The sequence below is a fragment of the Coenobita brevimanus genome, unplaced genomic scaffold (assembly GCF_032717465.1).
Source record: "Coenobita brevimanus isolate Jiangsu-jjx unplaced genomic scaffold, ASM3271746v2 jjx.HiC_scaffold_475, whole genome shotgun sequence".
Classification (NCBI taxonomy): Eukaryota; Metazoa; Arthropoda; class Malacostraca; order Decapoda; family Coenobitidae; genus Coenobita; species Coenobita brevimanus.
The window spans coordinates 155,475-167,463 of record NW_027644874.1 but is presented as its reverse complement, the minus strand read 5'-3'; positions in this window follow the sequence as shown (position 1 = coordinate 167,463).

Here is an 11,989-nt window from a genome sequence, read left to right as displayed (position 1 = left end):
GAGAGGCCCTATAAATGCGACCAGTGTGATGAGAGCTTCAAAATAATGGACTTATTAAGAAGTCATAAAAAAAGAATACACTTAAGGGAAGGATGTAATAAACTCTGTGATCGATGCGGTATTTTTACTTCTAGAAATCTAACATATCATATGACTACACATAGCGATGAGAGACCCTATAAATGTGACAGATGTGATAAGTGTTTCAAAACCAAATATCTCGTTTTACGTCACAGTAAAATACATTCCGGGATAAAGCCATTTGCTTGTAAATTTTGTGACAAAAGTTTTTTTCAGAAAACAAATTTGACAAAACATGAAGGTATTCATACAAGGAAAAGAATGCAGAAGCAGCCCACATCGGAAGGAAACCAAAGTTGAATTTTTATTAAAAAAAAAAAAAACACAATTTGTACAACCTATCTATCTTTAGCGGGTAGCAAAGTTGCCTTTTCGCCTCAGTGTTATATATGACTAACAACACCATCATCTCCTTTCAGTTCGCACTGTACAGCTGAGAAGCCTTGACGGCCATCCTGGAACATTTAATATTCTTATAGTATCGTTTGGTCTTGGAGGACCTCATGGCCTAGCCTAGCCTGGGAAGGTCTGTCTCATTTATGATCCCCCCCAAAAAGTCTACTGTATAGTAGTAAGATGTAAATATAAAATATTTAAAAATCAACTTTATTTATAATAACCTAATATAGCCACTTACCAGCTAAAGGATGCGAAAAATGATTATGAATTCTGGAAAGGAAATGAAAGAGGGGTTTTGGTTGATTTTTTTAATTATAATTTTGAATGTTTGGAATTTCATTTTATATTTTATGATTTCTATTTTGGTGGAAACTAAAAACTATATTTAATAACTATTTTTTTTTATTAATAGGTCATCTGAATCAAAATGGAAGAACATAGGAATCCGATGGTTTTAGGATTCTGCCAAACTGTTATTGAAGAAAAGAGTGACGAGGAAGGAAGTGTTGTTGGGAATTCGGCCGGAGATCTCCGCTTCTGTGATCAATGTGGTTATCTCTTTAAAACTAAATGTTTATTGAAGATTCATAAAAAGAGAGACCACTTGGGTAAAGAAGTGCACTCCTGCCGCTATTGTAATAAGTCGTTCTTTTCTAACACAGGGCTTAAAAGACACATTAGAATACATACAGGTGAAAAGCCATTCCAATGTAAGGAGTGTCTTAAATGTTTTAACCGTTTGACGACTTTAAAAGATCATATGACCACACATTGTGACGAGAAGCCCTATAAATGTGACCAGTGTGATAAATGTTTCAGAATAAGAAAATATCTAACATATCACCAAAAAAAAAAAAAAAAACAAGGTTTTATCAGAAAACAAGAAATCTCCACCTCTGTGATAAATGCGGTCTTCTCTTCAACACTCGATCTTCATTCCAAATTCATAAGAAGAGAGTGCATTTGGGTAAAGAGTTGGACTACTGCCACTACTGTGCTAAACCATTCTTGAACAAGTATTCAATGAAAGATCATCTCAGGACACATACAGGTGAAAAACCGTACCAATGTGAAAAATGTTTGAAGTGTTTTAAGTCTTCTTCAAATCTAGCACAACATAGGTTCATACATTGTGACGAGAGGCCCTATAAATGTGACCAATGTGATATGTGCTTCAAAAATAAGAAAAGCCTCAACACCCACTTTAGGAGGAGACATGTAAATGAAAAGCCGTACCAATGTGAAAAATGTTTTGGATGTTTTAAATTTTCTTGGAATTTAAAAAATCATATGATTACACACGATGACGAGAGACCCTATAAATGTGACCAATGTGATATGTGCTTCAAAAAAAAAGGAGCCCTCAAGAATCATATTAGGATCGTGCATTTAAAGGAAAGGCCGTACCAATGTGAAAAATGTTTTGAGCGTTTTAAAACTTCTTGGAATTTAAAAGATCATATGATTACACACGGTGACGAGAGACCCTATAAATGTGACCAATGTGATATGTGCTTCAAAAGAAAAGGATCCCTCAAGAATCATATTAGGATCGTGCATTTAAATGAAAGGCCGTACCAATGTGAAAAATGTTTTGAGTGTTTTAAAGCTTTAAGGACTTTAAAAAATCATATGATTACACACAGGCCTTAACTCAGTGTTATATACGACTAAACCTTTGTTTTTTGTTTTACAATAATATTTCAACCAAAACGGACTAAAGTGGACGGTGCCGTTTTTGAGCAATATCCAGAAAGGCTCCACCAATTGGACAAAAAAGTAGTTGTTGTTGCTGGTGCTGATGGAATAGAATATATAGAAATAAAAAATATTCAAAAACCAACTTTATTGATAATAACCTGATATAGCCTAAAGGGCTAATTGTAGAAACATTCTATACATAATGGACAACATAATTCTTTTCGGATTGTCCCAATTTTTTTACAAATTGAATTCATTATGATTTGATGTTTTAATTTATCTGTGAAAGCGTATTTATTTTTTATATCTCCTATAATAATAATAGGATAATATTTTATTTCCATATTATTATCAAAAAGTGAGAAATTTTCACCTAGACTACATTTGATTATATATTGATATATATAAATAAATATCAGAGATTTAAAATGTCTGTTAAAGGCATTGCAGTTGTGAGTAATATTGGCTAAAATTGTGTTGAGCTCTCGATCCTGTAATGCCATTTTATCTAATATCATATGAATGTGATTACACGCATACTGATAGTCTAGAAAAGAGTATCCCGAGTGAAAGGTCCGATGAATGAGTTCGGCGACTGAAATGTTACTGGTACCACCATTTGATATAAAAAAGGGAATAAAAATGATCTCCTCAAATGAGTTGTTATTACCCTCTCTCAAATTTAGCTTAAGTATACTGGGATCGATTAAGTCTTGCCTAATACACTCAACGTTTTTATATTTATAACTCATAAGAAAAAATACATTATTCATAATTTTCTCCACATCCTTCGAAAAGTTCATAAAATTGTTAGCTATTCCAACCCTCATTGATTCTATCTCCTTAGCATTAGTTAAGCAGTACTTATAGCCGTCCTTATCACCTCTCAGCATAACTGTGGCGTAGACTGTAAAAAACGTCTTCATGGAATAGCCCACAAGAGATTCGTTGACTGAAAGTTTGGGGAACATGGCGTTGCTCCTTATAATTTGCACCAACCTTTCCAAATAATTACCATGTTTTTCATCGAGCATAGTGTTGGAAATTTCTTGCAGTTTCACCAAATCATCTTCCTCACCTATTAAAACATTGATAAGAGCTCTCATATATTTATGAAGATTTTCACTGAAAGATTTTGAATCATTCTCGGTATTAAAACTGAAATTCATAATTCTCTTCTGAAGGGCATTATCGATATCGAATTCTTGTTCAAAACTATTGGAAGATAAATAAGGCGTGCAAGTTACGGATATATCCTGCGAATTTTCGTACAGATTTCGCACATTCATTTTACTGTCATGGGAGGCCACCATTTTCATTATTTGTGGGGTAAATTTCTTTTTCTTGCCTTCTTTAACAAATAATGGAGATGTATCTAAATCGTTAATTAAATGAGGGCAGTCCTTCGTGAAGGAATTCACTATAATACTGTAAGCGCCATCATTTTTACATTTACCTTTAGGAATCAATTCTGGCTGAGATGTTAGTCCCAATACGACTTCTTTCAATCTATCACCCCTTCCTACGAATTTCAAAACATTGATCTTTTCTCTCGCAGATCTCTCTAAATCCGCCCTCTCTTCAAAATCATATCCCTTATCTTCTTCTTCTTTTTCTTCCATATTTACCTGTTCGAAATCTAAATATATTTCGCTTTTATCATTTGTAATATAAACAAAATTCGTGCTTAGATTTCGAAGCTGATTTATGGTTAGGTAACTCCTATCATCTCCGGTGGCGTCGCACTCAAAACTTGAAAACCTCGGAGAGAAAGACAAACCTATTGAATCGTTCAATAACGTTTTCGAGTCGAAAAATATATTAGAAAGTGAATAATCTCGAAAACCCAGCCACTTCATAAAGGAAGTTACATGTACATGACGAATTTTCACGCCATTCTCCCACAGTAACAAAGACCGCAGACAAAGAAGTTTGGAGGTATTTCTAAAAGTTTTTTTCGCCTCATCCTTTTTCATTTTCTTCCTTTTAATTTCTCTGTTTTCATTTTTTTTCTTAGAGATTAAACTCTGAAGAGTTCTTTCGCAGGAACGCAAGAAGAGGTGGTTGGCATTTTGCTGGTTATTCGCCTCATCCACAAAAACACCTATACATGTACCCAGAAAATGTAGATTGGGCGTGGCAGCACTCGATCCATCACCACTCATGTTGAAAACGCTAATGTTGGTATTGGCAAAACTGTCTCCAAAAAGGTATTTTTTCAATAGGGATATGAAAAAAGATTTCCCTTCATTTCCCATTATCCCTACGAAGGAGACGATGGTTTTGCGAATGAGATTGAAAGCCGTCTGAAATATGACAAAATGTAAGTGAGCCGTAAACTCATTATCGCAGGTCGAAAGGACTGCCGTATATCCGGTATAATAAAGTAAATGGTGGAGGAGTTTAAGACAGTTTCTTTTCTTTTGGATAAGAAGAGACAATTTCTCTAATTTTGGCTCCCTCTTCAGACATTTTTCTAAAAGCGACGGAGATAGTAGATTTTCCAATCCCGGACAGTGACTCAAATAGAAATGTAAAATAGCCAGTCCTAATAAGGTTTCGGGGGGGTTCAACAGATGCCTCAACATTATCAGTAAATCGGATGGTTGAAAATAATGCATAAGAAAGACAAACTGATCAAATTCTAATTCATTCTTTAAAAAAGTTTCTAGATGAACGTCGACGTTTCTCACAAAGCCCACCGAGGCATAATGTACACCATTACTTCCGTGCCCTAGAATAAGTCCTGGACTCAAAGAATGTAGCAGACTTTTAGAATTGTTACGGGACTTAAGGAGCGTATCTCCGAGAAAGCGGGCGTGGTGGCTGTTGAAGATGTCTTCTAATTCTGCGTTTTCTGTTAAAACGTTCAACTTGTCGATATTTCCACCTCGCATTTCGCGAATCTCCTTCCTCTTATTTCGATTGACGTTTTCCTTTTTTTTGGTAACTAAGCTGCTCATCACGATAATAACACTCTGGGAATATTCTCTCTGTGGTTGAGAAAATAAATCTAGAAAGAAAAACGTTTTCTTCGAGGGTAGGAAATCTGAACACTCTCCAATCTTAGCTCTGTGGCCAGATTTCACTCGCTCAGATCGAAAAATGTAAAAAAATTTCGGATGGAGGCAGGCGACCCACCTTTCACTGACCAAATCGTTGACAAGAGACTCGTATATTTGATTATTGTGGAGAGTCGAGACGTCATTATTATCGTTAGCGGTATCTCTTCGGACGAGAGTTTCTCTCTTACCACGACGCCATTCATTTTTCGAAATGAGCCACCCAAAATGAGAACTCTCCGACATTTCCAAGACTAGCTTCCCGAAATAACCATTCACACATCTTTCCAGGGTGTCCGTATCAACGTAAACCATTAGTTTGAAAAGTTCAACCACTTCCGCGGGATTATACAGATGATCATAGAAACCGGGAACGGTAAATCCGTTACCGGACTCGGGGGTGTGAACGATGTTTGCCTTAGGATGCAGTATTCTACCGGCGATAATATTCTCAACTCCGAATATGTCTATGTATTTGGGATTGTACAACCCCTGACCAAAATTTTTACACACTCTGATTCCCGGAAGTCGATCACCTCCACAACTGGTGGTGTTGTCAATATTCTTGTTGAATTTCGATAACGGTGATACCGTATACATATCCATTGAGCAGTCGTCACCTCCTGTTATAGATTTCTTCTTTGCTGTCTATAGCTAAATAACCTTTCAGAAATTCCCGAAACAGAATAATTATCATAATATTGTTCGATGTATAGACTCAACCATCTTTTGTTCTCTAATGCAGATATTCCTCTGCTCTCGATCTTTCCAATTTCACCGCTTAACAATCCGGTGCAATAGAGTTCGGCGTCTAAAAGAAACACGTTCCATTCGTCGCACCCCTCGATTCTCAGTAAATTTCTCAGAATGGCGAGCTGCTCGCGGGGTGCTCTGCAGTGGATGTTCTCAGAGGCCACAGCTGCTGGACGAACGTTACCTACAAAGTCTCTGCTGGTATTGCAATTCTTACTGTAATTATCATCGGAAAATATAGCTTGGACTCTCTCCTTTTCAGATTCACCACCTTTTTGAAACAAGTATTCGAACACCAACTTGACAAAAAGTAACCTTACAAATCTGGTTTTTATAAACTTTCCAATATATATATCAATTATGTTATTTTTAACGAATCCCAGCCAAATATCCCTCATTTCGGGGACGGCAAGCATTTCAAGATCTAGCCTATTTTTAAAACTAGATATATTTCCTGTACTATAGAAAATGTAGCCAAAAAAGCGAGCTTTGAACTTGTCCGTTATACGAGGAAGAAGTGTATAGTCTTTATAGTTAGTAAATTCTCGAACAAAAAGCCAGTTCGAAAAGAGAGCAAAGCTCAATTTGCCAAATTGGTGTTGACATTCCTCACTCTCAAAATTTTTGACATAACCAAAGGCATACAACCAATGCATACTAAACCAATAAAATTCTATAATATCGTTTTCCTCATCCTCTTCCATTTCTAAATCTTCCCGTTGTGTTTTTTTGAATAAAACTTCTATATTCTGCTTAAATAAACAATCCATGTTTAGAAACGTCTTATTTTCATGGTCGTACTCCTTTTCGGACGTCTTCTTTTGAAGAATGTTTTTTTTGATAATTTTACAAGCCCAGTCAGGTGGCTTATTTTTTTTTTTCCTCTTTCCTGACATCCAAGTTAGAACCAATAGTGCTGAGAGGGTTAGGAAAGAATTGTGATCTAAATATGGAACACTGGAAGTGAGAAGAAATAAATCTTGCCAATCGAAACAGACAACAGATATGGGAAGGAATTTCTGAATGATATATAACTTTAACTCAATCACTGAACTCTTATAATAATTATTATTAATAACAGTATAATTGTTACATTTAAGTATATATTCTTTTATCGAAGAATCTATATTGATTAGCATCTCGCCAAAATTTATGGGTTTAATCAAATTACTCTCTGTAAGTATTTCAGTGAGAGAAACTACAAACATCTTTTCAAATCTTTCTAAATGGTAAGATTTAGACGCTCTTTTGTATTCTCTAACGTTTTGACATATATCATTGAGAGGATTAGACAAACCGTTGTGAAATATTAAATACCACATAGAACACTTTCGATAGAAATTTAAACATTTACCACCCTTGTGTTGATGAGGAACGGGTGAGGATAAAATCAGTTCATCAACCCTATTGTTATATTTTTCTAAAATATTATCTTCTTCATAAAACTTCCAGTCGATTTCTTCAAAATTATCATTATTATTATTATTTCTAAATCCTAAAGAATGTGAGACATCACTAAGTACAAGCACATCAGAATAAAGCTGTTGATAATTGATTGCTCTCATAAATTCGAGTATAAAATGATTCGTTTTTATGGTTAGGTATAGATCTGAGATTTTATGGTTGCACTGTCTGGGTAAAAGCGTATTTTTTTCTTGAAAATATATAGCGAGATTAAAGGGTATAATATACTTATCTGTAATGGCTGCTGATTTTTTATCAAAGATAAAAGGTATATTTTTAAAGTTTTTGGCAAATTCTTGCCAAAAAATCTCATTGTGTTGTCTCTTACTGTGAGAAGTTAAAAGTGGGTGAACATAATCGCCACTATTTATCTCATTCCGAAAAGACTCCATGATGCATGATTTACACATATATTTGGTCGACGTATGGATGAGAATTTTTTCTTCCAGAAATTTTTTTTCAAAATGGCATTTCAATAAAAAAAATTTAAACTCATCTTTCAGATTTTCTATATTCCTATCACAGAGCACCATTTCCCTGAAGTATTCTAAAGGGCGGGAAACTATATTATATCTGGCAACAAATCTGTTGGCCAGTATAAAAGCATAATAAAAGAAGACGGTACTTCCCCTATCGTAGTATCTAGGATCACAAAAAGATGCTGTTTCTTCTTCCTCTTCTTTTTCTTTTTTTTTTTGTCATCTTTTCCAGAGTTAACAAAATATTACAGTCTTGGTTCATTACGTAAAAAGAAACGATGCAGGCATATAAATCAAAACTCAATTTTTCTGAAAAAAAAAAATCTTTCCCGAGTATTTGTTTTATCATTAGAAAATTTTCCGTTTTTCTAATTTCATTAATTAGGTAAAAGGTTTGATCGTCTTCTAGGAAAAGGTATTGCCCTCTTAAAATGAATTCCATTTTCAAAAATAGTTTCTGGCAGTCGTTCACCAGAGCGAGACCTATATTTGTGTATACTATATGTGGGTATAGAAGTATTGTAGAATCTTTTTTTTCCAGTAAAGTAGGCATATAAATTTTCGAAGCTAAACTCTTTCCAGAGAAGGGGAGATTTATGTTTTGAGTCCCATACAAATCTAATTCAAAACCCTCAACTTTTAAAGAAGATATGAATTGGTGTATTTTTTGTCGATGCTCATTAAATTTTTCTAGACTGTTGAGATAATCTTCAAAATCTTTACCTTTAATATAAAAAAATATTTTCAAACCCTGTAAATTAACCTTTGATAAGAAGAAATATCCAAAATAACAGTTTCCCCCTTGTTCATATTGTGAAAACGAAGAATCAACATCTGATGCATAAACTAATTTTTCCAGTTCGCTACAATAACTTTCACAAAGTTCGTCTAAACCCTCGATGAGAAGACTCATGAGTTTGATAATCGTCAGGTATTGATTTATTTCGTCGATTCCTTTATATTTACAATCAAATTCCCAACAGAAATATCCATTGAGTATAGTACTGACCTCATTCGACAAAACAGCTTTAGTATCCATTGCTCGAAATTCGTGTCGATTAACAATGTCATTTAATTTATTATAAATTTTCTGAACGGTATTAGTATAATCGACTTCCTTGCAGATCAGTGTCCTATTTTCTTTGGAATAATTTATTTTAACGGTATGTAATGTTGCAGAATCCATTATAAAATACTCTAGTCTTTGCTTTACACACTCTTCTATTATTTCCTTGATAGATTTTATTTCTTTCCCGCCGGTTATATTCAATAAGTGCACTAAATCGGGTTCATGGTGATACTCTTTCTGGAAATCATCTTCATCTTCTCGTGTTATTTTCTTTAAATATTCACTAAGTAAATCCTCTTCCATATTTTCCTCCTTATTGATTTTATGTTTTTCTAAAAAAAAGGGCAATAAATAACTTTAAAAATGTTAAGAGATTTGTCGAAAATGAAAGCAATAGTTTTCCATATTAAAAATATAAATATTCTTATGGCATTAATAACGACAATATTTGAAAACTCTGATGTGAAATATCATTTATTTTTCTATGGTATGTCAAACGAAGAGATTCATGTTTTGAATAATATCTGGGATTTAATGAATAAAAATTCTTATAAGAATGTTTCACTTCTGATATTTAACCGAGATTTAAGTAGACTCTACACGGATTATTTTACGAGAATAACTGTGATTACAAATAGAGCAACGGGTTGTGAGGAGATATTGACCTCAATCAAGAATAAAGTACATTCTTTTAAAAGGGATGGGCCGAATGTAAAAATGATCATCTTAAGTGATGTTCATGGAGAAGACATTTTGTGTAATTTTGATCAGGCGTTGTCCAAATTTTTATTATCAACTAATACATCAGAAAGTGATATTATAATATATAAATAATTATTAACCTAAGAATATTATAAAAAATGGGCGTTATAAATGGACGTTACATACTTGGAAAAGTTGATACATTCTCAAATTCTTCATCTATTAAGCATGTCATAAATAACGATCCTATACTCGGCAAATCTCTTTGCCTATTTGATTTCACTGGGATTGTATATTCTGTGAAATGTAGTAGTTATCATAAGTCCTTAAACCATTACATCGAACAACTTTCTATAGTTCAACCATTGGTATCGATAGAGGAAACACCTTCACTCCATCCCAATCTACCGCCTTATGAGGAACTTGAAATGTTTATAAAAAACCACCTATACTGGGAAAAAAATAATTTTGAATTTGCCCGAAAATTTGTCTATAATGAAAAAAAAACATGAGAACTTGATATTAAAACCGTTTTTATTATTAATTATGAAAGAAATTATTTTTAAAATCAGAACATATCTTAAAAATGTAGATGACATCAGCAAAATAATCCTTTTCATAGACAAAGGGGAAATTGGGCTGAAACAGAAGGAGAGAGAGCGAAGGAAAAATACCAAAAGGGAAGTTCAATCTCTCAGTCCAGATGACTCTATCGATATGGAGCATGCTCTTAGGGCAATCCACGAAAAAATTCCCATATCTACCTTGTTGAGTTTTCTTTTAAACGAAAACAATATTAAATTGATCTGTTCAGAACTAAACTTAAAAGAAATATCGTTGGCAAAATATAAGAATAATGAGGCAGATGTTGATATGAATAGATTTGCTATCTATTTAAACAGATATAATTAATAATGAAGTTATAATTAAAGAAATTTATACCTATATATTTAATTATGATAAAACTATTAATATATCAAGAAATTCCTGGATAAAAATTATTACTGCCACATCTGCTCTATCTTTAGATAATATTGTTATGTTTGGAATTGATATTGATATACCCTTTTTTTTCTTAATGAATTTACCAGCGTCAAAAAAATATAAATTTTACGTTATTCAGTCGATTAAAGCCCACACAGATCCTGTTACCAAAAAAAAATATAATATAGTTTTGTATGATTTAAATAAATTAAGTTTAACATTAAATAGCTTAACGGCAACCTGTCTTATGCTAGCAGCCGGATCAGATTATTCTGATCCGTTTTTCTCCACCAGCAATTCTCAACACTTTCAAAATTATATTAAAGCCATTTTATTTTTAACCCAGTATTGTTGTATGTGCTACAGAAACATAGGTCTAATTCAAAACGATAAAAAATGTACTCTTTGTGGTAAAAACATTCCAGAACTTATAATGAAGATGGCTTATAAAATTTTAACGTATATGGATGGAGTGAATTATGGGGTTCTACCGAGGTTTCACTTACATACTTCTTCCGATCTATTCAGGAATATTGCTTTAATAACAGCATGTATGATTTCAACTAATATCTATAAATTTTTAAGGAAAGATCGGAAATATTTGTGCAAAAAGAATATTAAGCCAGATGTTAATAATATGTATATGTGGTTTGAATTAATTTATTTTATAAATTGTTATATAAACAGAAGTGAAAATTATTTCAGTTTATTAGATAAAATACCAATAGCACATCTCAGCAAGATTCCAACAAAAATACTATTTTACCACACTTCTCTTCTTGTCAATGGGCCTGTATCAGAAAATTGTCCAAAAAAGTAATTTTTGTATATCAGATCACTATATAACCTCCGGTGGTTGCTGCACATCGCTCAGAAACTTTTTCTCCAAGAAGTCTTTTGGTTGAATAAATTAAAAAAAAAAATAATTTCACCTATCTGGTTGGCGGTTGGTTGCCCACCGAAGGGTTGTGTTAAAATAAATAGTTTTTTTAGTGAGTGAACAATTTAAAGGAAAAATGCAAATTTTTATAAAAACACTTACAGGAAAAACCATTACAATAGATGTAGAGACTTCAGACACTATTGAAAGTGTAAAAAAAAAAATCTGTGAGAAGGAAGGCATACCACCAGATCAACAAAGATTAATTTTTGCTGGGAAACAATTACAAGATATAAATACGCTACAGGATTATATTATTCAAAAAGAATCTACAATTCATTTAGTCTTAAGATTGCGTGGTGGTTTTGAATAAATTTAGATGATTTATTAAACTTTTTCCAATGTTTTTTTTTTA